Consider the following 25,286-nt stretch of genomic DNA (forward strand, 5'->3'; position numbering starts at 1 on the left):
CGGGAGGACATTTTTTGTCAAATTTAGACAATAATTAGTTAATGTTATACCTCTCTTTGGGAAAACTCTGTAGACTATTTTTTCTACATGTTAGATGTTTTGTTCTAAAAAAAATAAAATTAAAAAAAAAATGGCGCCCAACAAAAGAGCATATTAGTATTAGATAATATAAGACATCAGCTCATCTCACATAAGTGCCGTTCAAAAAAGGGTACATTAGAGTATAGTGAGCTTTATTTTTCCGATCACAGTAGAATAGCAGTAGAAAAGTAATACCACTATATTAGGGTGGGTCAAAAAAATCGAAATTCTTTTTTTTGAATTGGTACTCCGAAAAATCGATTGCTAGACCCCTCTAGAATATACACACCAAATATGAGCTCTTTATATTAATGGGAAGGTCCTCCGCTTTGCAATTTTCCATTTTTACATCAAGCTTCTACTAAAAAAAAAAAATTTTTTTATTAATTGACTTTTTAGCAAATTTCTTTTCATATTCTTGTAGGAAATTGAACGCTCTACAAAAAAGGCTTTATACACTTTTTTCGTTTATCTAACCGTTGAATAGATATTTGAGGTCCAAAAATCGAGAAAATCTTTAAAAAATCGTTTTTTGTTCTTAATTTTGTAACAAATTGAAAAATTATAATGATCAAACGCGCAAGACATATTCTTGTTGAAAATTGATTGCTCCACAAAAAAGGTCTTATTAACTTTTTTCATTAATCTAACCATTCTAAAGATATTCGAGGTCAAAGTTCAAAAAAAATATAAAAACATTTTATATTTTTAAAAAATTTCTAATTCACTGAAACTTCATTATTTTCAAATTAGCAAGATATATTCTTGTAGGGGCTTAAACGTTCTACAAAAAATTCCTTGGAATGAAATTGATTGCTTTAACCGTTTAGAAGATATTCGTATCCAAACCAATGCTCACTGATTTCAATAGTTTTCTTATGACCCGTATGCATTGCGATTTGGATACGAATATCTTCTAAACGGTTAAAGCAATCAATTTCATTCCAAGGAATTTTTTGTAGAACGTTTAAGCCCCTACAAGAATATATCTTGCTAATTTGAAAATAATGAAGTTTCAGTGAATTAGAAATTTTTTAAAAATATAAAATGTTTTTATATTTTTTTTTAACTTTGACCTCGAATATCTTTAGAATGGTTAGATTAATGAAAAAAGTTAATAAGACCTTTTTTGTGGAGCAATCAATTTTCAACAAGAATATGTCTTGCGCGTTTGATCATTATAATTTTTCAATTTGTTACAAAATTAAGAACAAAAAACGATTTTTTAAAGATTTTCTCGATTTTTGGACCTCAAATATCTATTCAACGGTTAGATAAACGAAAAAAGTGTATAAGGCCTTTTTTGTAGAGCGTTCAATTTCCTACAAGAATATGAAAAGAAATTTGCTAAAAAGTCAATTAATAAAAAAATTATTTTTTTTTAATAGAAGCTTGATGTAAAAATGGAAAATTGCAAAGCGGAGGACCTTCCCATTAATATAAAGAGCTCATATTTGGTGTGTATATTCTAGAGGTGTCTAGCAATCGATTTTTGGGAGTACCAAATCAAAAAAAAAATTTTCGATTTTTTTGACCCACCCTACACTATATATATATATCCACCATGTTTGACAGAAGGTTATACGTACAACTATCAGCTTTTACTCTTACAATTGCCAGCATTTCGCGCCGTAAGCGACATGGCGTTTACGATAATTTTGTTTACAGAAAAATCTTTATTACTTTTTGGTTTTAGACTTATTGGTGACTTATTTGATGTGAATTTTTTTCTTGAGCAATTGTTGATAAGATTAAGAACAAAAAGTTATATCTTTTTCGTTCTAAGTTTTTGAAAAATGCATTTGTAAGCTGTCCATATTTATAATTTATATTGGGGCGTGCAATAATTTGGTGGGCTCGATATTATACCATTCTCGCCTATATCCTGGAAAGAATATTTGTTGTATTAAATGGCGCCCAACATAAAGCCCAACAGATACAAAAATGGAACAAAATCGTTGAATTGATCAAATCTGTAAGGATAAAAAACCTAAACAAACAACCTTTAATTTTTCGGAGTAAAAAAGGATTCCAACTGAAAAAAAGCATTAGGAACTCCAGGAGGAGTAAGAATTAATGTAAAGAAACTGTGATGTCACAACAGTTTAGGTATTAAAATGGGCACTTGACTTAATATCTCCGAGCGATCAATAGCATTCGCGTCAAAGTTGAATTATTTCTCGGTAGTTATTTGTACTCCCTTGTAAAACTGCAAAAATATGTGCCTAAGTTTTGCGGGAGCGAAAATTTCAGCATTATCAGCTGGACTAAGCACACATCAATAGACTTTTCGAGGACTGCCAAAAATTGGAAATCTACATCAACACAACAAAGTAAAAACTTGTGCGCTTGGATAGATGTCTCCGAAACGGCTTAAAGAATTTCTGGTCAAGAATCCATGCAATCTTTAATAAAAAGACGTGATTGGCATTCTATTGGAGACAAGCTTCGAAATAGAGCCCGGCACCTCAAGAAGGCATAAGAGTCGGAAGACTAACAAGTTCATGGCGGAGAACCGTCGAGGAAGAGTCAGCACAACCTGGAAATAGCTGGAAGGAGCAGAAACCGTCCACAATGGCTCGTCGGTGTAGACCCCATTTTGTTGGCTTTCACAAGAAATATTGAGCAAACCTAATCAATGTTACAGCATTATTCTTTTGTCAGAGCTTTTGTATAATCCAGCAGCCCATTGCACCCCTTGCATGAATGAGGCACCATCTTATTCGCTACTTTGGCCTTAAAAACTATTATTCAAGAATAAAACCTGGGCAATTTTTCTTTATCTTCCTACCCTTCCTACTTAGCATAAAGGCTGAAGAGACTTTTGAAGCAAATACAAAATTGGCGCCCAATGTGAAGCCTATCATTGGGCGCCACTTTGAGTGAAGCCTTTCATTGGGCGCCACTTTGAATTAATTTTAGATACAACTATTACAAAAAGTATGGAAGATGTCTCAAATATTTTGAAGATTGATACGTTAAAATAATACGGGTAAGATACCTAAGCTTTTAGTACATACTTTAGATCTTAAACAACATAGCACTAGTTTTAAAAATATATTCATAACCTTGCCCAGTATTCACAAAATAAAAAAACCAAAATAAAAGTGCCCATAGATTAACAAGCAAAAATTAATCTCCTGAACTCGCTGAAAGGCCATTTGTTGTGCGATCAAGAGAATGGGACACATTCAATGAAAGTGGAACTAATATCATTTAGTCAGAGAGTCTGCCATTCAATAATATTCAAATGAGACTCCAAAACCGACCCATATTTGAATGGCACCGCTGACCAGAATCCCAGATTCATGTTTTTTTTTTTTTTATTCTTATTCATCTTCACTTCATCTCGGTCGAAACTGTCAGAGGAATATACTCTACTTCACACAACTCCACCACCACTACACCACTTGGGATTGTGCCTCATCGATTTTCTGTGAATGAAAGCAACGCTTTGTTTCCCACCAGATGGACATGAAGCTGGACACAGAGAGACAACGTTGTATAGGGGAGTGTGGCAGGAGGATTATTGTAGGATAGGCTGTCATTATTATGAAATTACTGATAATCGATCTCGCCTGCCTCCTGATGATGTCCCTCCTTCCCATTCAAGCTTGGAATAAAAGATTAATAAAAGAAAAGACCATAAGGAAAAAAAAAAGCTAAAAAAAAAAAATAAATGTCTCCTCTCTCATGAATAATTCAACAATTTGCTTCTTTTTCCCCGTGTGTACGAAAAAAGAATTTAATAATGAACTCTCCATTCTGACCCACGTTGTCGTCGTCGAAGTCGTAGTCGTAGTCGACGGCAACAACGGCGACAGACTTCGTAGACGACAGACAGCCACTTCAAAATGAGTGAGCTCTATACACAACACAACAGCGAGAATGGTACAACAAAGTCCACCAAGAGATGGAGCACCAGTAAGCAAAGCAAGTAAGTAAGCAAGCAAGCAAGCAAACAGTATGCAAAAAGGGTGCGGGTTGCCCCTTAGCCCACACTCCCCATTTTAGCCGGGTTAAATGAGAATTTTCTTTTCTTTTGTCATTAAATATTAATTCTGCTCTTTTGTTTTTTTTTTTGTTTTTCATTTTTTTAAATTTTTTATTCTGAGTAGTGCAACTGTGGATGCATGGATGGAAAACGAAAAGAATATAAAAAAAAAAAATCAAAGTAAATATACATTCAAAAGAAAATGAATAAAAAAAATTGTGTTCGAAGTAAATTATATCAGTGTGTGAGTTAAGTTTGCATTTCAAGTTTTTTTTTAATTTTTACTTTTACAATGAAAAATACAAAAATTCCTTACGGGTTCTGTTGTCAGATGCTCTTGGACAGATAAGCTTTTGAGCTAGAGTATAATAGTTTAGTTAAAGAAAATTTTATTTTAAGCAAAATGAAAATGCAACATTAATTTTTAAATTTATGTAATTTGGCTGGGGCCTCACGTTGGGCACCACTTTTTAATAAAGACTTCAGATTTGAAACGAATACGATGCTAAAACTACAATGCATTTATTTATGCTGCACAATATATTCAAAATCATTACTTCCAAGAGTTCATAATTATATATAATGTGGACTAGCATTGGGCGCCAAATAATAATTGATTTGAACAAAATTATTGTTAAGGGGAAACATTTTTTTTTTGTGATCGTAGGGGGCTTTCTTCAATCCTGGCGTACTTTAGTTAAGTTGCAGAACTTTAGGGTACATGGAAATGGAACATGCATTTTCAATTGCTATAGTTTTTTTTTACGTTGGGCGCCACTTTGTAGTGCTTTGGCCTGGAAGGTGTGTTATCCAGAGCGATCTATTAAGTAAATTGTGTTTTAAACAAGATATTCTTTAATTTCATAAACAAATCGTGGCGTTGGGCGCCATTTATTTATTTTCTTGTCTTAAATGAAGAATTATAAGCCTTTACTTACTTTAAATCTACTATTTTTTATTATTTAAGATGATCAAATAGAAATATTCGCTTTTGGTTCTGACTCTCATTAAGCTTTTACCATTTTTTGGGCGCCACTTTTACAAAACTTTTAAAAATACTTAATGGGACTGGTTTATTAATTCTCAAAGTTTTTCCTTATTTCACTTCCAAATTAGTGGAAAACAGTGTACCAATGTCTTAAACGGTAGGTGAAATTTATATTGGAACACTGACCGGTTATCCAAAGTAAAAGCAACGTTAGGTTTCGATTAAAAATTAGACTGTTAACCGCACAAAAATTTTGCCTGGGATGCATTCTTCTCTATTCAGATATCTTTCGTTCTTTTTCTGCGACACATTTGGTTTTCACGGCCTTTGTTTTCTGGAATATCCATTTGGAGATGCTAATTTGTATAAACGTCAAAGAAGCACAGCTTGTGGGCATTTTTAAATAGACTTTTCAATTTAAGCTCAGTTTGATTTCTATTTCTGGTCTCTTAAAACTATCGTTTAATATTTACTTTAAACGTTTGTATGTTTTTCATTTAGCAAATTATAATAGTTATACTGAAATAGGTTAGTGTTGGGCGCCATTTTTTAATTCTTAAAGTTCTTTTCAAAATGTGACTTTCTAACATGTACCTGCTAATCATTTCAAAACCATATTTGTGCGTGTGTTGGTTAGATTGGGAGCAACATTAGATCCGCACCCTTATTAATGAGAGATTTAATATTCAGGAACTTAACATTAAAATTGAATATCCCCGAGTAAAACAATTTCGTTAGAATCTTACTTTTTTTTCGAAATTGGCTTTACAACATATCCTTTTTAAATAATGTGAGCATTGCTCTTTCGACTCCTAATATAATATTTTCAAATGACTTCTTTGTTTATTTTTAAGGACTTCTTTGTTTATTTCTCTTCGTAGCATTGGGCGCCATTTAAGAATTTAATCTAGTACAGAGTAGTTGTTGAATCTATATGATTTATTATTTTTCTAACTCTCGTCCGAATGTGTCTTCCAATTAAATCAGTTAAAATCAATGGTAACACTAATTTTAGAAAGAACACTAGCCCAAAAAATTAAGGGAACAAAAAAAAAATTGTGATTTTTTAGTGATTTTCTGTATCTGCTGTATCTCAATTAAAAATTATCGTATCATGACAAAACAAAAAGCATGTGAAAGCTACATTCATCTGGTTTTAGGAATAGCTAAATCTTTGGAGCTTAATATTTTATTTCTAATGGTAAAATCGCTAAATCTTTGGAATTGTTCAAATACCGAAATTTTCAATTTTTTTTTGTTTTGACTTTTCTCTCAAAAAAGTGGAAACATTTTTTGCGATAAAATGATTATTATTAAATTGGAAAATTTTGGTATTTGAAAAAATTCCAAAGATTTAGCTATTTTACCATTAGAAAAAAATATTTAGTTTTAAAACTTAAAAACTAGATGAATGTTGATTTCACATGCTTTTTGTTTTCTCATGATACAATCATTTTCAACTATCACTAAGAAAGCACATTTTTTTTTGTTCCCTTAATTTTTTTGGCTAGTGTATTTTGGGGTAGATAGAGCGATATTTAGGATGTAAAATTTTTCTTGGACGTTGGGTAAATCTTCTTTCCTTTTCAATGGCCAGATGTTTAAGTGCCGCTCTAAACTCGAACACCATTTTTGTAACAGTTCTTTTCCTATACCACTTTAACTTTTATTCCGGTTTATTGCATTTTGATTTTTTTTTTTTTTCTAGTTAATATTATCTCTGGTCATATAACATAATCCTAATAATGATCAAACGGTGACGATTTCTTGTTTTTCCAAATAAATCATCGTTTTTCAATATATGCAGATCATCGTTCTGATTGCTTGCGGACTCGTTGTTCGCCATTTTTTTTTTTTTTTTTTAGAATTGTACAGTAGAAAACAATTTCTTACTTTCAATTTAATTTAATATACTTTAAATGACTTTATGTTTATAAAACTCAATTTTTTGTTACAGATAAAAATTAATGAATTGATTAGTGTTCGGCGCCATTTTTTCAAGAACGATTTCCCACTCGATTTTCAAAATTAATTTCACAAATAAATCATTAAAAAACAAAGATTGTGACATAACGTTGGGCGCCATTTATACTGTTAAAACAATCGCTATCTTATTAAAACTTTAAATAAAAGCCATAAATCTTAAGGAAAAAAACATCGTCAATCTTCGCTTCTAAATTAAAATAATAAATCCTCAAGTTACTTACAATGTAATCTTGAATGTAGACAAAAAAAAAACTGATAAACACAATTCTATGAATTAATTTAAATCCTAAAAATCAGTTATCTGAATCGCCCTCAAATATAAAAAAAAAGAAATATAAAAATCAACACTTGTAGGCAAATCAATTATTGCAAAATCTATCCCCCCCTTCACCCCCAGGGACCACTTGACATTGAATTCATTTCAAAGACATAGAACTATTTGGTACGTGTTTTGTTGCCCTTAACCCCATAATCCTTAAAGGATGTTTCTTTTATTTTACACAAAAAACTTCCTTCATCTCACTTTTCCCTTTTAACAAAAAAAAAGAAAACATTAAAAAGACATGTTTTTTATACCGCCAACAACAAATATTACACAACAAAAAAAATGCAATAAAAAACAACCCAAAATCATACCCCTTCACACTTTATATAGAGACTCGCTGGAATAGGTACTAGCAACAACACACTTCGCCACCAGCTTTTGTCAATAAACAATAAACACCCTTCCCGGCCATTATCTTAATCACCGAGACAATAATAATTTGTAACCCATCTTCTCCTCGACTTCTTTTTACCATCATGGCCAGGGCTAGCACGAGCAGGGGAGCACCCTTCCCGCAGTCGTGCTCCTGAATCTTGTGTACTTGTGTGCTTATGCAAAAGTGCTTCTTTATCCATCTCCAACAGCAACAACAACAACAACGAACGTGTCGCCACCGTCTTCGTCTCGTGTCGGAGAATCATCATCGTCCTTGTCCTCATCCAGAAAAACCAATAAACAGGATTCATTTCGTTCAAGAGATATAGAAAACACAAGCAACACTCTCGACTCTTTCCCAGAGGGATGGGGCGTATAACGGTGTGGTGGGAGATGATATCACGAGCAACAGTATCTATCTCCATGTTGACTGATAAACTGTTTCGTGTGAGAGAGGGTAGATGTGTGACGAAAGAGAGGTGGGGTTTGACAAATAGAAAGAACAACACTCAAAAAGCGATTTCAATGAAATCATGACATGACCTTTACAACGAAGGCAACCAAAATATCAATTTAATTCAACTCCACGCATCTAAGGGGATCTCGGGCAAGGGCGGGCGGGCGGTTCGGTACGGAGACGATTAACCATGACAAGCATAAAAGCTATAACAGGGAGTCGTGTGTTCTTCATTGCTCTCTATGAGTTTAAATGTATTAGTTAAAGATTCTCCCACACTTTAAGAATGTATTTGTGGGGGTTCTTGTCAAAAAGAGCGATTGAAAATGAGAGTCGAGTCGACTCGCTCGAAATCAAGCTACAACAAACTCACTCAATGTGAATTAGTGCAAATATACAGAAGCAGAGAGACAAACGTCAGAGCCATCTGCAGTCTTTTAAAACAATTATGTTGTATTACTTATGAGATAATAGTGCACACATTTTTTTTTTTTTTGCTATTTTTTGCAGAGTGCACTTTGAGGGGCGGTACAAAAAAGAACCTTTTAAACGCACTCATTTTTGTGTTTTGTATCAGGTCCGTTACTCTGGATCTGGTATCTCTTTTGCATCAATTATTGCGTACTCAATTCTCAACATTTTCAAACATCATTGACTTGGAATGGGTAATTGGTTGAGTTAACTATTTTTTTTATTTTTTTTTTTAATAAAATGATTGAAAATGAGTAATGTTCTACAGCATGCGCGATAGAAGTAGATAAAAATAATTTTCATACACACAATCAACAAACATAAGAAAACGTATAAGAAGAACGTGGGAGGGGGATGGATGGATGATTATATTGTTGATGGTATAAATCAGCATAGAAACACACAAGAACAAAAATGAAATGGCAATCATAAATAAACTTATAAGAAATACAACAACAAAAAAAAAAAAGAAATGAATTAATGAAAAGTGAGTGTGCAAGCAGGAAGAAGAATTGCAATATTGCATGAGAGTGTAATGATGATTTATGATGGAATTGCCAGGTATGAAAGAAATGAAATAGCAATTCTCTTACTCATTTTTAAAATTATTCAATCATAACAAATGGATTCTAAGATGCATAAAACAGACAGATAGAAGTAAATATCATTTAAATTATAAATCATTAAAAAATACACTTTTAGACAAATGTTGGGCGCCATTTTTACTGGGAATTGAGGGATTTTTTTATCTGTTTCAAATTCGAGAGCAACCCACCAGAAGGGTTGCTCTCAGATACTGAAACGGTCATGATTCTTTAAATACGAAATGCGTTGGGCGCCATTTTTTTATAGGTATGTAGAGTTTTGGTCCTATTTTTCTGGTTTGAACAAAATTATATGTTCTATAAACGATAATAAAAATAAAATTGTTTAATTTGTTCTTTTCATCACGAAAAAGTATATTTATAGTAATTGATAAGTTTTGGACGCCATTATTGCAAGAATACTAAAGTTTTAAAATTAAAGTACAAAGTTTTTAAATTTCGAATTCTTAACTTTTTTTGTAAATTTTTTTTATTTTTATTGTGAAGAGTGAATTAATTTCCTTCTATTCAATGGATGGTAGTGTTCTTAATGTGAAGAACACATTGTAATACAGTTAGAAGATGAAGTGTCACTTAACTCCTCATATTGAGTACCACTTACTAGACAGTCTGACTGCATTTGTATAAGTCGTCGTACTTTCCAGTAATTTTAGGTTTTATCTGCGGAAAAATTACTACTGGGCTCGATTATGGTATAGACCTTCGTTACGGCGTTGTTATGAAGATGTGAAAAATCGACATTGATATCGCGTCCGCGTTAGAAGTTATAGAGGTCAAAAGGAAGGTCACGAAAATCAGTTTTTCGCATATATCTCGTGACCTGTTGCTCGTAGGTCAATAGGGGTTCGTCATAAAATTATCTACAAATATTGCCTTATGCATTTTTCTGTAAATCCAACCTTTTTCGGAATAGAGCTGTTTCAAGCATAGGCATAATACATGATACGTAATAATAGGTTTGTTTTATTTAAGAGTGAATAATTCAGTATTTGAATACTGAAAAATACATGTGTAATCTCTTTTGCTTTTTATTAATACGTTTTTATAAGTTTCACTTGTAATCGATATTCAAACTAACTTACTAACTAACTTACTAGCTAACTAACTAACTAACTAAGTTGCTTAGCTACTAACTAACTATTTAATAAAATCTTAGCAATTAATTTTGACCCTCAGGTCAAAGAGACGTTTTGGTCTCAGGGTAAAAACATTTGAAGATCAAAACACCCCAAATCAATCATATGTCGTTTTCTATTGACGAATCTCAGAATGAGAATTGTGAATCTGACAGCTGAAAGGGGGGGGGGGTGAAGAGGGGAAATAGTGGTAAAATCTCAGATTTCATGATCTATTTGCGTCTTGAGATTCAAAAAAATGACAAAAAAATGAATCTGAGATTCAAGAATCTGAATCTGGATTTTTATCAAGATTCACGCATACAAGCACACGCACTTTCACACACACTCCTCTGTTTGACATTTGTCTGAACATTTGTTGTTGTTTTATTTTTTTTTATACACTGAGCCAAAAAACAACGTAAAATCAATCTAAACCACTTTGAATCAATGGAAAATCACTACATTTTTAGCCTAAAGTGGAAAATGATTGAATCAAAGTAGCACACTTTAAATCAAAGTTGTTCACACATTAAATCAAAGTTGTTCACACATTAAATCAAAGTTGTTCACACATTAAAAAAATAAAAAAAGTAAAACTTGCATCCGCTGGGGATCGAACCTGCTATACCTGGGTTGACAAGCTTGTGCTTAACCACTGTGCCATCTCACTTATAAAAATTGATGTGACAAACTGTAAGTTAAGCATAGGACGACTTTTTAGAAAATTAATGAATATATTTTTCACCATTGATTCAATGTAGAACGGATTAAAAATTACTATGCGTTTTTTCTCTGGGTGTACACATAGATTTCGTACACAATTACAAAACTAGATTTCATATTCTATTTGCAGTGGAAAATCTGAAATTTTTACACAAAAATCTCAAAAGTCAATAGAAAACGACATTAGACTACTTCTAAGAGTCATATCGTCTGAGAAACCAGAAAAGTGTGTAACTCCATTTTAGCAAATTTTATAGGAGATCAAAAAAAAAACAAAATCGTTTTGAAGGCATTTGTATGAGTTTTCATTTTCTAATTTGCTAATAAAATAAAAACTATGAACTTTAAGGGGATTATCAGTTTAAGGAACGGTAGATATAAGGTTTGTCTAACAGTAGGCATTCAAATCTAATTTTCAGAAAATTTGGAGTTACACACTTTTCTGGTTTCACCGATGATATCGATACTTTGAACACACCCCTATTTCCATAGACCCCTATTGACCTCCGAGCAACAGGTCACGAGATATATGCGAAAAACTGATTTTCGTGACCTTTTGACCTCTATAACTTCTAACGCGGACGCGATATCAATGTCGATTTTTCACATCTTCATAACAACGCCGTAACGAAGGTCTATACCAAAATCGAGCCCAGTAGGAATTTTTCCGCAGATTGGGGTAAAAAAAATGCCTAAAATTACTGGGCTACTACCATTTTTTGTACTCAGTGGCATCTTGGGCTAAGCTAAGTCCTAAGGTATTATAGATCGCGTACACTAAAACCAACTATTCGGACAATTGTCTTGTTCATATACATTCCTTTCAATCTCGGACACTTCGTCGTTTAATTAATGGTTAGAAGCTTTGCACAAACAAAATGGGTCACACCAATGAAGGGCTTGTGTCTAACAACTCTCAACTATTCTTGTGAGTACCCCTGAAAAAAATGTCGAAGCGGTGAAGGCTGTATTTGTAAAATCGACTTTTCTATCTTTCTTCCTCCGCACTTGGCTGAACATTATTCGCATTCGAATCAACTATTTACTCTAATGCTAAAAATAGAAAAAAAAACTATTACATTTTGTTCTTCTGTCTTCCACGTTGGGCGCCATTTATAGAATTCAACTAAATGGCACGTCTTGGAGTAAAGTTAAAACAAATAATTATGAAACTGTTCGTGAATAAAAGAGTTTTAGTCCGGGCGGCCACTGCAGAAACGCTCAACTCATCGAGCTAAAGAAAATTTCAAATGGGAAGTGAAAGAGGGCTATTAGTAGTTACGAAAACCATAGGTCTTCCCGTTCGCATCCTGGCACGATTGGCGTGGTAAAGTGCAATGTGCATCTCATAGAGTTAAAAGACAATATTGGTGTCAAATTAAAGGTGATATTGTCAGCTATCAAAATTCAGAGGTCTTCCGGGCGAAAGTCTGGCAGTTTTGTACTGCAGCCCGTTTTAAGGTTAGAAGCGATGAAAGTGAGTTTTTTCATAAAGTCTTGTTTTTTCGTATTTTGGTGGATGAGTTAAGGAGTTTTTTCACTATAAAATAAAAATATGAGTTATTAGCATTTAAATATAAAACGATGTTTTGGAAAATGCTTGATAGTTTATTAACAATGACCCAAAGTATATGCAAAACTACGAATAATTCACGAAAAAGTCTCAAATAATACGCTGCGCCCCTTACAACTTACCGAATTAAAAGGCGAATTTAATTTCAAATTAAAGCTAATAATGTCTTTTTTTGAAAACCAGAGGTCTTCCAAGCCAAAAATTGGAAGTTAGGTCACGCAGCTTGTTTTAAGGTTAGGAGCGTTTTTTACTTAAAACGTTCACCCAAGCTGGGGGGTGAAATGTCAAGATGTGGCTTGGAAGACCTCTGGTTTTCAAAAAAAGACATTATTAGCTTTAATTTGAAATTAAATTCGCCTTTTAATTCGGTAAGTTGTAAGGGGCGCAGCGTATTATTTGAGACTTTTTCGTGAATTATTCGTAGTTTTGCATATACTTTGGGTCATTGTTAATAAACTATCAAGCATTTTCCAAAACATCGTTTTATATTTAAATGCTAATAACTCATATTTTTATTTTATAGTGAAAAACTCCTTAACTCATCCACCAAAATACCAAAAAACAAGACTTTATGAAAAAACTCACTTTCATCGCTTCTAACCTTAAAACGGGCTGCATGACAAAACTGCCAGACTTTCGCCCAGAAGACCTCTGAATTTTGATAGCTGACAATATCACCTTTAATTTGACACCAATATTGTCTTTTAACTCTATGAGATGCACATTGCACTTTACCACGCCAATCGTGCCAGGATGCGAACGGGAAGACCTGTGGTTTTCGTAACTACTAATAGCCCTCTTTCACTTCCCATTTGAAATTTTCTTTAGCTCGATGAGTTGAGCGTTTCTGCAGTGGCCGCCCGCTCTATTTAATAAATATACCATCGTCAAGGTCTATGGGCAAGTTTTTAGATGGGAAAGGTCATATATATTCAAAAAAAAAAAAACATTTTGAGTAAACAAGACTGGATTCGAACCCTTAGGGCCCAGAGTATTTACCGTTTTATAAAAGCAATTTCTCGAAAATGATGTTCCTGACTTCCAATAAAGTAAGAGGGCTGATACAAGAAAAACCATTTCCAACAACTTTTCGAATCCAAAAAATTTAATTCACCTTCTCAATATTTACATTTATCACGTTTGTCCTGCATCAAATGTTGTCACACATCTTCATGCTACTATATCAACCAAACCATCAAAATCAATCATCTCAAGCTCAAGTATCAATAAACAGATCCACTAAACTTCTCAATGCTCTTACCACCATCGGTCTTCGCCGAGCTTATTCTCGACATTAATTAGTATTGAGCATGTTCGATAACCATTATTGTAGACAACGACGACGCACCTGTAGATGCGATAACGAAAATGGCGGTTCATGGTTCTCCACGGTGCGGCGAGGACGTGCAAAAATCTGATTAAGTAAATGGGTTTGATGATGATGGTGTTGGTGGGAATATCAAGTTCCCTCAGCTATGGATTCCTGCAAATAGGGTAGTGGTTTTTGATGAAAGAGCAACATAACCAGCGAATTATTGAACGTTCAGGGTAGAAGAAGTGATTTGGGTATAAAACTGTTGCTTCAAAATAAAAATGGATTCGAACTCGTGAATCCGTCATATAGCATTTCCAATCAATTACACTTGTTCCCCTAAAAGTCGTGTTACTTAAACGAATTGACTCAGACTCTTAAATGAGTGAGGTAAATATATTTGCCAAGGAACTAACATCTCAACTGAGTATTAAAGGATTTTTTTTTTCTTCTCTTCTTGATTAAATCAAAGAATATTTGTGTGAGAAAAGAACAAACAAAAAAATATTTTAGTTTGTGCTCCAAAAATACACTTTTACCATCGCACACTGCGAGTTCTGTGAAGGAAAAAGGAAATATCGAGGAGAATCTCAGCATGCGTACAAAATTTAAGATTCGCCGCGCGTCTTTTTCCAGCGAAAGACTAAAACACTTTGCTGGCTGATGATGATGATGAAGATGATGAGCATGGTTGATGGAAGTTTATCACCCGATGGATATAATCTGGGTATTAATGATAATCTGTGTAAAATGTGTTGCCGTGTTATTAGCGAAATAGATAATTGATGAATTGAAAGCGTATATATTGGCAGGTGCATGCGAGCCAGCATGGCGGGGAACTCCGAACGTCCAACCTTTTGACATTGAATTAATGACTTGGATTGATGAAACGAAGATAAATGATATAGAATTTATTTTTGTTTTCGTTTACATCTCCTCTTCGTTTTGAGATACATTAAACTTAGTGCCGGTTAATTCATTGGGAGCTAATTAAGCTCGTATTGTGGAGTCTTTTTTTTTCATTATTTGTGTTTTTTTTTTTCTGGAAAATCTTTACTGGCGCTCAGGAATAAAATGAAAGAAATGTTAATGAATTGGAAGAGCAAACATTTAAGATAGGTATATAAACTAAGCTTTCGAAGAATTGGCCAGATAAAAAAGCCTGTTATTTAGGTATTCGTAATTTTTTTTAAAGAATTTATTCGATAAAAAAGCTTCATAGTGTTAAGGAAAGCTTACAATGGTCTACAAAATTTAATTTTTTTTTTTTGGTGCGGGCACTTAAATATACTTTTCAATAGGATATACTTTTCTAAAGGTTTTTGGTGTGCTGAACTCAAATCTGAAGTCAGAAATATAATATCAGCTCTCGTTTTTGAAATATTACCGTTTGAAAGTTAAAAAAAATCGTGTTTTGACTTATTTTAAAGTTAACAAGATTTTCCCCACATGAACCAAAATATACTTTTCTGAAGGTTTCCGGTGTGCTGAACTCGAATCCGAAGTAAAAAATATCCTAGCAGTTCACGTTTTTGAAATATTTTTGTTAGAAAATGCAAAAAAACGTTTTTTTGCTACTTTTGGTGTTATGCCTTAATTTGAAGAAATTTTTTTTAAATATATCTCATAACGGTTTCTATAAAAACTATTTTCGTTCTTTCAAGACCCGTTTAAGTCTTTGCAATATCTTTTTTATTGCGTGTTTGGCTTAATTTATCAAAAAAACAGATGAAAATGTGATACATTACAATAAGCCATAAAACTGATGATATCTCGAACAATAAAAAAGATATGAAAAATATTTTAAATATTCTTGAAAGAAGGAAAATAGTTCTTACAGAAACCGTAATACATTGTATTTAAAACAAATTTCTTCACATAAAGGCATAACCTCAAAAGTAGTTATTTTTGCATCTTCTAACGGGAGCTGATAGGATGTTTTTGACTTCAGATTCGAGATCAGCACACCAAAAACCTTTAGAAAAGTATATCTTAGTCTCTTCACCAAAAACGTTGTTGACTTGTGTTATCTAGGGCTGTCAGACGTCCCGATTTCGGCGGGACAGTCCCGACATTTGGACCCTGTCCCGATATCTGTCCCGATTTACAAAATGTCCCGATTTTGTTTCGACATTCCGTTTTCATTCGAAAACTTTGGGTAAGAAAATTAAAGTCGCTGCTATATGAAAATAAATGAATAATATTTGACATTTCCTTACTAGGAACATGTGTGAAAAGTAAAATAATTGGTCCATTATTTTTTTGACTTTCGTTTATTAAAATTTTAGCTTCAATCTATTTATTCTCAATTATTTACAAAGTCCATCCTTCCAGTCCTTCTTTCTAAAGGAAACGTTAAATTTAATGGAAATTGGTGCTTGGTACCTACATTTATTAAAAGATCCATCACTCAATAGTTTTTTTAATTTTTTTTTTGGATGAAGACTTTGTTATATTTCTTTGAGTTTAGTTTTAAAAAAATGGAATTTTTATCAATGGAAAAGTTTGGGGTATTACTTTTTTATTTCTTTTTATTTTTATAAATTTTCGATTTCATGTATTTTTTTTGCTGTCCCGATTTGTCCCGACTTTTAAGACCTGTTGTCCCGACATTAATAAAATTTTATCTGGTAGCCCTAGTGTTATCAATGCCAAATATAAGTTCCTACCTAATGTATCATTTCTCTCTATTCATTTGGCATCAGCCTACTTCTTTCAAAAGAAAGCACAAGAATTAAAATTCTTGAAACATTTTATTTAATAACAGAATCTTGAAAAATAAGAAAAATTAAGCTGCGTAAAATTTGAAATCTTCACTATCACGACTGTTCTGATTTCCGTTCGAATTCTAGCAGCAGTTTGTACCACCCCCAAATTTTTTTTGCTCATTCGATACAGCATTGGCTGAATATCATTAACCTGATTTTTCGCACTCGAGAAATTCACCTTTCGGCCGCCATTTTGAATTTTAATTTTTGTTGAATATCTCGATTTCTATTTATCCTACATAAAAGTTGTTTGTACAGGAAACGTAGTTCGATATTATGAATATTAAAAAAGTTACAAGCCCAAAAAAAGTAAAAAAAAACCGAAAAAAATGACAATTTTAAAGATTTGAGCACTTTTTATCAAAATTATGAAAAAAAACGTATGGAGAAAAGATTATTTGCCTTAAAATTCTCTACAACTCTTTTTTTATCGCTATAATTAATAAAGTTATTAATGCTTTTTTGTTAAAAAATACCCTTTTTTACGAAACGAAGAGACTTAAATATAAAAAAATTGCAGGTCCTGAATTTTCTCTTGTAACATAAAGCTATAGAATACTCACGAATCATTTAAAATTCAAGATTTGGTAAACAAAAAAATTAAGAAAAAATTAAAAATAAAAAACACAAACAAAAAAAAGAGCATTTTTTTTCAAAAAAAAGTATTAAGTCAATGTGGGTAAATGTAAACAATTTCATGTCTTTTTTTTCTTTCGACTTTAGATTTTTATATGTTTTCACGGAACAACTTGAATGGTATCTTCAAATGCAAATATGAAATGATGGCAATTCTTCTTTATAAATATAAACAAATATTTCCCAAATTGTTAACATTACTGTCAAATATGGCATGTTTACAAATACCCCACCATGTTTGTGTTTTTTTACAAATTCGGGGTAAATGTAAACGGTGGTTTAAAATTTAGAATTTCCTCTTTATCATATGGATAACAACTTGAAAAATGTTCAAGAAGGTATTTGACAAAAACTTTTTCAAATTACGATAAAAGTTTTTGTTTTCTTCCTTTGATTCTTTATATAGGCGCCCAATATGCATCCTGAGCAGCTCTGAACGTCATATATTTTGTTTTTTTTACGTCAAAGACCGATTTGCAACATCATTCAATGAAAATGATGGTGTTGGCTACTTTAAAATGTGACTCCGCGGCACTTTAGCAATAGTAATTGACTAAAAATACGTTATTTTTATCAAAACCAATAATTTCAGCAAAAATATATGTCTATATTTACCTCCAGAATACGTTGTTTACATTTACCCATTATGAAAAATATTCTGGGGTAAATGTTAACACATGCAAATCGACATAAATGTCCTGTATTTTAAAATTTGCTTGTATCACATAGAATCTACATCAAAATTCAAAACTAAAAAGTATTTGCAAATTATACTGACTTAATTGAATCTGCAAAAATATTTAATATTTCTGAAAGACTAACAACTTGTTTGGCACTTTAAAAAATTATCTTTCACGGAAAATACGATCGTCGAATGAATACTCACTTGACAGCATTGAGTTTGACGTATAAGTTAAAAGATGCATGCGTCCGCGATTTGTACTTATATATACGTCACAGAGACTTAACTGAAGCTTGTTATTAGCCATGTTCTCATTTACCCCTGTTTACATTTACCCACATTGACCCTAACTTTTGTAGCGATAGAAAAAAAGTTGTATAGCAGAGTTGTAGAAAATTTTAATTGAATAATCTTATCTCGGAAGGTTTTTTCATGATGTCCGACCAGTCGTTCTCGAGATATTGAGACTAATGGGTTTTTCAAAATGGCGGACGCCCCACAAGACCAATCAATACGCAAACTGAGATTTATGCTCAGAATTAACCTTTCTTCAATACTGCATCTAAACTTAGCTGACGTCACAACTTTTTTCGGATTTTTCCCCCATTGACTGAACTATGTCGGAACTATAAAGTCCTACTTTGCTTATACAATCAGATTTGTAAATGAATTCATTTACAAATCAAACCAACTTCGTTAAATATCTGCCCGGGCGCCATTTTCGTATATACTCGGATTAAGAAAAAAATTAAAATTATTAAACCTACTCTGAAACCAAAATCTTTCAAGCAACTATGTAGGTATACAAATACTTGAACTTCTCAAATCACTAACTAAACAGTATTGACGTCAAACAAAACAGAAGAAAAAACAACAACTTGAAGTCAAAAACCTCAAAAATCAATTATACCTGTTCACCTCTTTCTTTTGCCGTAGGTACCTATATCTTTAAAGCTGAGCAAATGATCAGGTGCTCCACCAATTATATGCGTAGTATAGTTATTGTTAGCGGGAAAGAAAACGTAAAATTGTGTGGTTTACTTTTGTATGTGCGGTGCCAGAATAAGAATTCTCTCGCATTGCTTACCCTAATCACGAAGATGACGAAGACGACGACGACGACCAACGTCGTCGTCGACAATGAAAATAAAAAACCACAAAAAAAAATAACAAAAAAAAAAAAAAAATAAAAAAATAAATATTTAAGTTATTGTAGATATACAAAAAGTATACTCAATTCGCCATTTCTCCACCCGCTTTTGCTTGCCAGAGATGAATTACTGTAAATTGTAATCAACTATCTGACAAACAACCGGCGGCAGCCATATTTATCTAAAAAACAACAAAATTGCTGCTCAGCTCACAATCATCATCATCATCATCTTGAATCGACTTATAGAGAGAGAGTAGAGTACTTTGCACGTCGTATATCGGTATATCTTCTATAGTTGACAAAACGGGGGAGGAATTCATCATCAAAGAATGCAAAACGACTCACTCGTCACTCGCCGCCACTGCCGCTCTCTCACAAAACAATCGCCGCACTTTACATATTTAACGGTGAGTGTAAACACACAATACAGTAATGTGGAATTTCATTGAATAAAAATATTTTATACAAGCTAAACACGTACCTTTCACCTCTTTCACTCTATCTTCTAGCTAAGAGGCTATTTGTGTCTTGCTTTGACTTTCAGAGAGAAAAAAATGATATACAAACAAAGACGCCATCTGTCTTAGAATATTTCGACTAACGGAGTTATTCAGGCTATGTGGTATACTATGTACGCAATTATTCCAAAAACTTTGACAAAAAATTCACGGCGAAAATTCCTCACGAAAAACTGCCACATTCCAAAAATTTCATACACTACCACGTGTAAACGTGTGTATTTCGCCCTTTCGCCTTAAAAATACTATCTATATAGGCGAGAGAGAGAGAGAGAGAGAGAGAAAAAAGAGCTTGTTTGATTGTGTAACATATGATTGTAAGATGAGGGGAAACTTAACACTGAAACAAATTGGAGAAGAATGCGCGGCGAATTCATCTATTACCTCCCTTCTTCAGCCCATTAGCTGCCTGTTGTTGGCAAAATAATGCTAGGCTTTATTCTGTTTTATTTTAATAACAAAATAAGAAACCTAAAAACAAAAAAATGCAGGCTTACCTTCAAGTAATTCCTCCAGATTGAAATAGGTTTTTTTTTTTATTTTGTTTATTTTTATAATTCGCTTCGTTATATTCACTTGGACTTCATAAATAAACAACAACACACCAAAAGCGGATAAGATAAAATACCACAGTGCGCGGAATTCTCCTGGGAAATTCTTTCTCTCGAAAAATACACAACAAACATAGAATCAAAGAATGGAGGGAGCACAAACGGCAGCGGAGGCACGACGACGATGCTGCTGCTTGTTTGCTGCATACACGCAACAACGAACGCCAAACGACAGAGCGACGACGCGGCGAAACTATTTATTGGCAATTACAGTCTTTCGTATTTTTTAATTTGATTTTATTGCGAAAAAATATCTTTGTGACTTTTGTTTTTATGTTTGCTAAGTTGTATAGTTGGTTTGGAATCTCTCAGGTCTCCAGGTGAGGTTCTATAGAGTCGATTATTTGGAATCAAGTATCTTTTTGTCGATTGGCAATATATCTGATTCGAAAAGGGGTAACCAACAAAAAGGCACAACACAACAACACGATGGCAGCAGAGCAACGTTTTTTCGGAATTCATGGAATGGCAACAGGAATCCAAACAACGCGAAGCTAAGCAAGACTAACTAACCAAGAGCCCCGCAGCAGCCGGCTTTGTTGTTTGTCTTTTGGTATGGCTTTTAGATCGCCATCATCATCGGATCGGGGGAAATCGGAATTGGAAAACAAGTTCGGTTGGATAACCTCGACTTGATTGTTGATTCTTTGGGGCTGTTTGTACGCTCCTCTAGCTTCTATTATACCAGAGAACGTGGTCCGGTTTTTTTTTTGTTTCTGTTTGAAGCTTTGTATATTTACACGCACATCAAGTTGTTTGGTTTAGTTTGGACACTGGGTAAGCCAGTAAGCTATAAGCTGATTGGTTGCAATTGTGTGATGGTAGTTGTACAGTAAAGTTGTAATCATGCAATGTGAGAAATGTTATGTTGCGAGCTTGGTTGAGTGGGTTGGTTATGGTTGGTTTGGTGGAGGGCGAACGAATATAGTATGCGAGAGCGTTTGATTGTGTTAGGTAAACAACCTGTATGCAGATGCAACATGCAAGCCAACCAGTCCAACTAGTTTTGTTTTTTTTTTTGTCACATAAGTTTTAACTTCGTTGCACTATAAAACTAAGCTTAGCTGAGAGCTCAGTTAGCTCAAGACCTAACTAAATGATTTGATTTTGCAGAGGTTTTATTTTTCAGCGTTGCCGGTTAGTTTTTTTTTGCAGTTGTTGAATGTTAAGTTACCTAGTTGTTGTGAACAGTAAGCGCCGATTTAGGGCCAGTTTGTTCACACTCGATTATCTTTTAATCAAGGATTTTTCTATGGAATAATCCTTGATTAAATGATAATCGACTGTGAACAAACTGGCCCTAAGTTCATCTCACGTTTTATTTTAAATGTAAACCGACATCTCAAAGCAAAAAATTGTTTGGAATTGAAAATAAGATTCCTCACGATGCATAGCGATGAAGTGCGAAATTACAGCAGAGATGTCAAAATGAAGTGGAAGACTGAGTTCATTGTGAACACCGATTATGTAAAGCATTTGGAAATTAAACAATAAACTTTACTGTACCTGTGTCCCACCCGTGACGATTAAATGCCTTTCTCAGAGGTGGTTGTGTATTAGCAGCGTAACATTTCGTTGCAAAAATCAAATGTTTCACTCACAAAGATATCGCTAAAACGCTTTTGTCTTTTTTAAGGAACATTGTTGTTCTGGAGAACAGTGGCTCAAATTGACTTTTTTTATTGTAAAAATCATATTTTTTCAACAAATGAAAATATGTATGTACAGTGGTGGCAAAATAATTAGACACATCCTCCTTTGTTTACAAAATGTTATTTTTTTCTTACTATAAATACAAAATATTTAACAAACACAAGTGATGATATAATCCTTGTAACATTTTAAGAAAAAAATTTTAGAATTTATCCAACAAAAGAAAAATATTTCAAAAAATCTAAAATATAGTCCAATTTTGTGTGGAAATATAATTAGAAACACTGAGGAAAAATTACTAAGAAATATCCTGTTTTTGATTTTTAGCATTTACAATTGCCAAACTTGGTCAATTAATTAAACGTACAATTAATAAAAAGCACTATGACCAACTAATTTCTATTAGTTGGTTAATGTGGTTGCAGTCCTCGAAAAATGCCACATGTTCCAAAAAAATAATAAAACGTCCTTAACAATATTCTTGACACACCAACTTATCTTATATTTTAGAAAAAGAAGGTGCAATAAAGAGGAGATCCTTAGTAAAACATCTAGCTCTTCAAATACCTCTGTTAAAAAATATTTTTAAATTTTTTTTTATCATATTAAGAACATACAAACATTTTGAAAAGAAAGAGCGTGTTTCTTATTATTTTATCACTAAGGGCTATAAAGAAGGTGATGTTCAAATAGAAAAAAATACAAAGTGTTTTGAAAATTTGCTATTGAAATAATAACTTCAAGTTAAGGTGATTAACAAGCTTTTAAAGACAACTTTTGAAGTAATCTGAGTTTTGATTTGATTCAAGAAGTAGATTATACTATTAATAAAAAATTTCAGTACCTAATAGATATAAAGTCAAATAGTAGAAGTAGAAGAAACAAACAGTATAACTCACCAAAAACTAGATTTCTTGGGACCTTTTATCTAAGGCCGGGGTCCTTGAAACTTTTCAAGTACATATTTCGATTTTGTATTTCTTATAGTCTATATTTTTAGACTCCTTAGCTTCTTATGACAATTCTCGAAGTATAAGAAGTAGTGTGAAACTTTTTTCGCAAGACTGAGGCAAGTTCGTCGGTTTCCAGGGTTTTTTCCGAAGAAAGGACAGTAAAACTTGGCTATGGAAGAAACGAAACGCAAACTCGTTTAATTTCCACGATTTGATCTTTTTAATTGTTCTTATTTTTGTTCTTACAATAATTTTAATAAATACTCTTATAATACTAAAATAATGCCGTATACTCCAACTCCAAGCGAGCAGGGGATCTCAGACGGAGATAAAAAGAAAATCAGTCCTACGGTGACCACAATAATCTAAAATGACTGAACTCAGAGTGAGATGGTGACGTCAAACGGAGGCAGGGAGATGGCTGAACTCAAAGTGAGATGGTTACCAAGAACGGAGACGGGAAATACCTACGCTAACCTATTTAACTAACTGAAAAAAAAACTTGCCAAAATTCAAAAATTCTTCAACAATACGGTAATCTATTATTTTTTTTTTTATAATTTACGCGCACTCAAGGGGTTATGACTACCCTTTATATGTTAGCTTTTAACACAGTGCGAGCGTTTAGGAAACAGAAATAGGATTAAGTAGGAGATAACGATGTCTTAAATGTTTGCATTGCATTGAAATGGGAAAGAAAAATAGAGCTGGGTAAGAAATTTCAAATTCGTGTAGTTCGACTAAAAAAAGCATCCCTATACTTAACGGTTCGTCCGAAGTTAGGCTCAAGGGTATAACGATGGGCATCGCATAATTTGCGGTGCGGGTATTACGGAAAAATTGTTTTAGGGGAGGCATGCACCTGGCTATTTCGCTAGAGCAAAAAAATAGCGGTAAAACAATGAAATGCAAGAGACATTTCTACGATGTTCTAAGGAAACAAACGTTTCCGAGATTGACCTATCACCAATCAGTTTTTTTGCTCTGTTCTGGACCCTATCTAAAAGAGCTAATGATGTTTTTGGTGCTCCAGCCCAGATATGAGCGTTGTACTCTAGCTTCGGTCGTATATACGCCTTATAAATTGTAGCCAGGTCAGAAGGGGAAAAGAATTTTTTACATCTCCTGAGGAAACCCAAACATTTCGCTGCATTTTTAGCAATATCTAATAAATGCTCGTTCCACAATAGGTGGTTAGTTATCGTCATACCAAGGAACGAGAGTTTTTGAGTTTCCTCGATTGATGTACAATTCATGGATATTGGTAGGGGAGGAATATTTCTCTTTAACGACAACAGACAGCTTTGGGTCATACCCCATGTTACAATGCTATTTAAGTCTGAATTTAACGAGTTTATCATACTCTCTCGTTGCAATTCAATACTTAAAGCAGATGGGTGTGAATTTGTAAACAAGTAATGAAAAGCTTAGGGTGCTGTCATCAGCGAAACAATTGAGTGGATTAGCAGTTTGAGACAATAGATCGTTAATGAAAACGACAAACAAAGTCGGAGACAGAACAGATCCTTGGGGAACACCAGCATTTATTATATGAATATCAGATTTGAAACCGTCCAAAACAACTGAATGAGTGAATCATCGATGCCAAAAGCACACAACTTTGATAAAAGAGCTTGATGCCAAGCTCTATCGAAGGCTTTTGAAATATCGAGCGCAACAACTTTACCTTCACCAAAACGATGAAGTGATTCATTCCATTTTTCGGTAAGGTATGCCATCAAATCACCAGTGGACCTGTTGCAACGAAAGCCGTATTGGCGGTCATTGATAAACTTTCGTTCTTCTAGATATTTTTTTAAGCTGGCGATTAATTAATATTTTCATGACCTTAGATAGAATGGTCGGTAATTAGATGGTGAGGAAGATTCACCTTTCTTGGGAATTGGTTGAACAAATGCTTTTTTCCATCCACTTGGAAAACGACCTAAAGAATAGGAAAGATAAAAAAGGTTACGAAGAGGTTTCGCCATTTCTTCAAAACAATGGGTGAAATACCATCGGGCCCTGCAGATTTATGAATGTCGAGATCGAGATCACTCTAGCGACTGTACGAGTGCGAAAATGAATTTGTCCCATGGAAAATCTTACGTTTTCAAGTACAGGTGGACTCATGTTGATACAAGGTAGGGTGGAGTTTGCTGCAAATTGTTTAACAAACAAATTGGCTTTGTCAATTGACCCTACAACAGGGTTATCATTGAAGATGAGCGTGGGAACCGATGATGATGTTGAATTTTTGATATTCTTAACAAATGACCAAAAGTTTTTGCTGCCTTTAGGGTA

General features: G+C 33.4%; 1 protein-coding gene across 2 annotated transcripts in view; it reads right to left on the reverse strand.

Moving 5' to 3' along the window:
* LOC129911382 (protein scalloped) overlaps positions 1–25,286 on the reverse strand; it is a 205,016-nt gene that overhangs the window by 168,737 nt on the left and 10,993 nt on the right. The window contains exon 1 of one of the 2 annotated variants that reach the window (XM_055989177.1): positions 20,263–21,268. The exons of the other annotated variant lie outside the window; for it this stretch is intronic. The gene's annotated coding sequence lies outside the window, so the exon portion shown is untranslated. Of the gene's footprint in view, positions 1–20,262; positions 21,269–25,286 lie in introns of those variants that run through there. 2 annotated transcript variants of the gene reach the window in all.

This window comes from Episyrphus balteatus, chromosome 2 (assembly GCF_945859705.1).
Source record: "Episyrphus balteatus chromosome 2, idEpiBalt1.1, whole genome shotgun sequence".
Lineage (NCBI taxonomy): Eukaryota > Metazoa > Arthropoda > Insecta > Diptera > Syrphidae > Episyrphus > Episyrphus balteatus.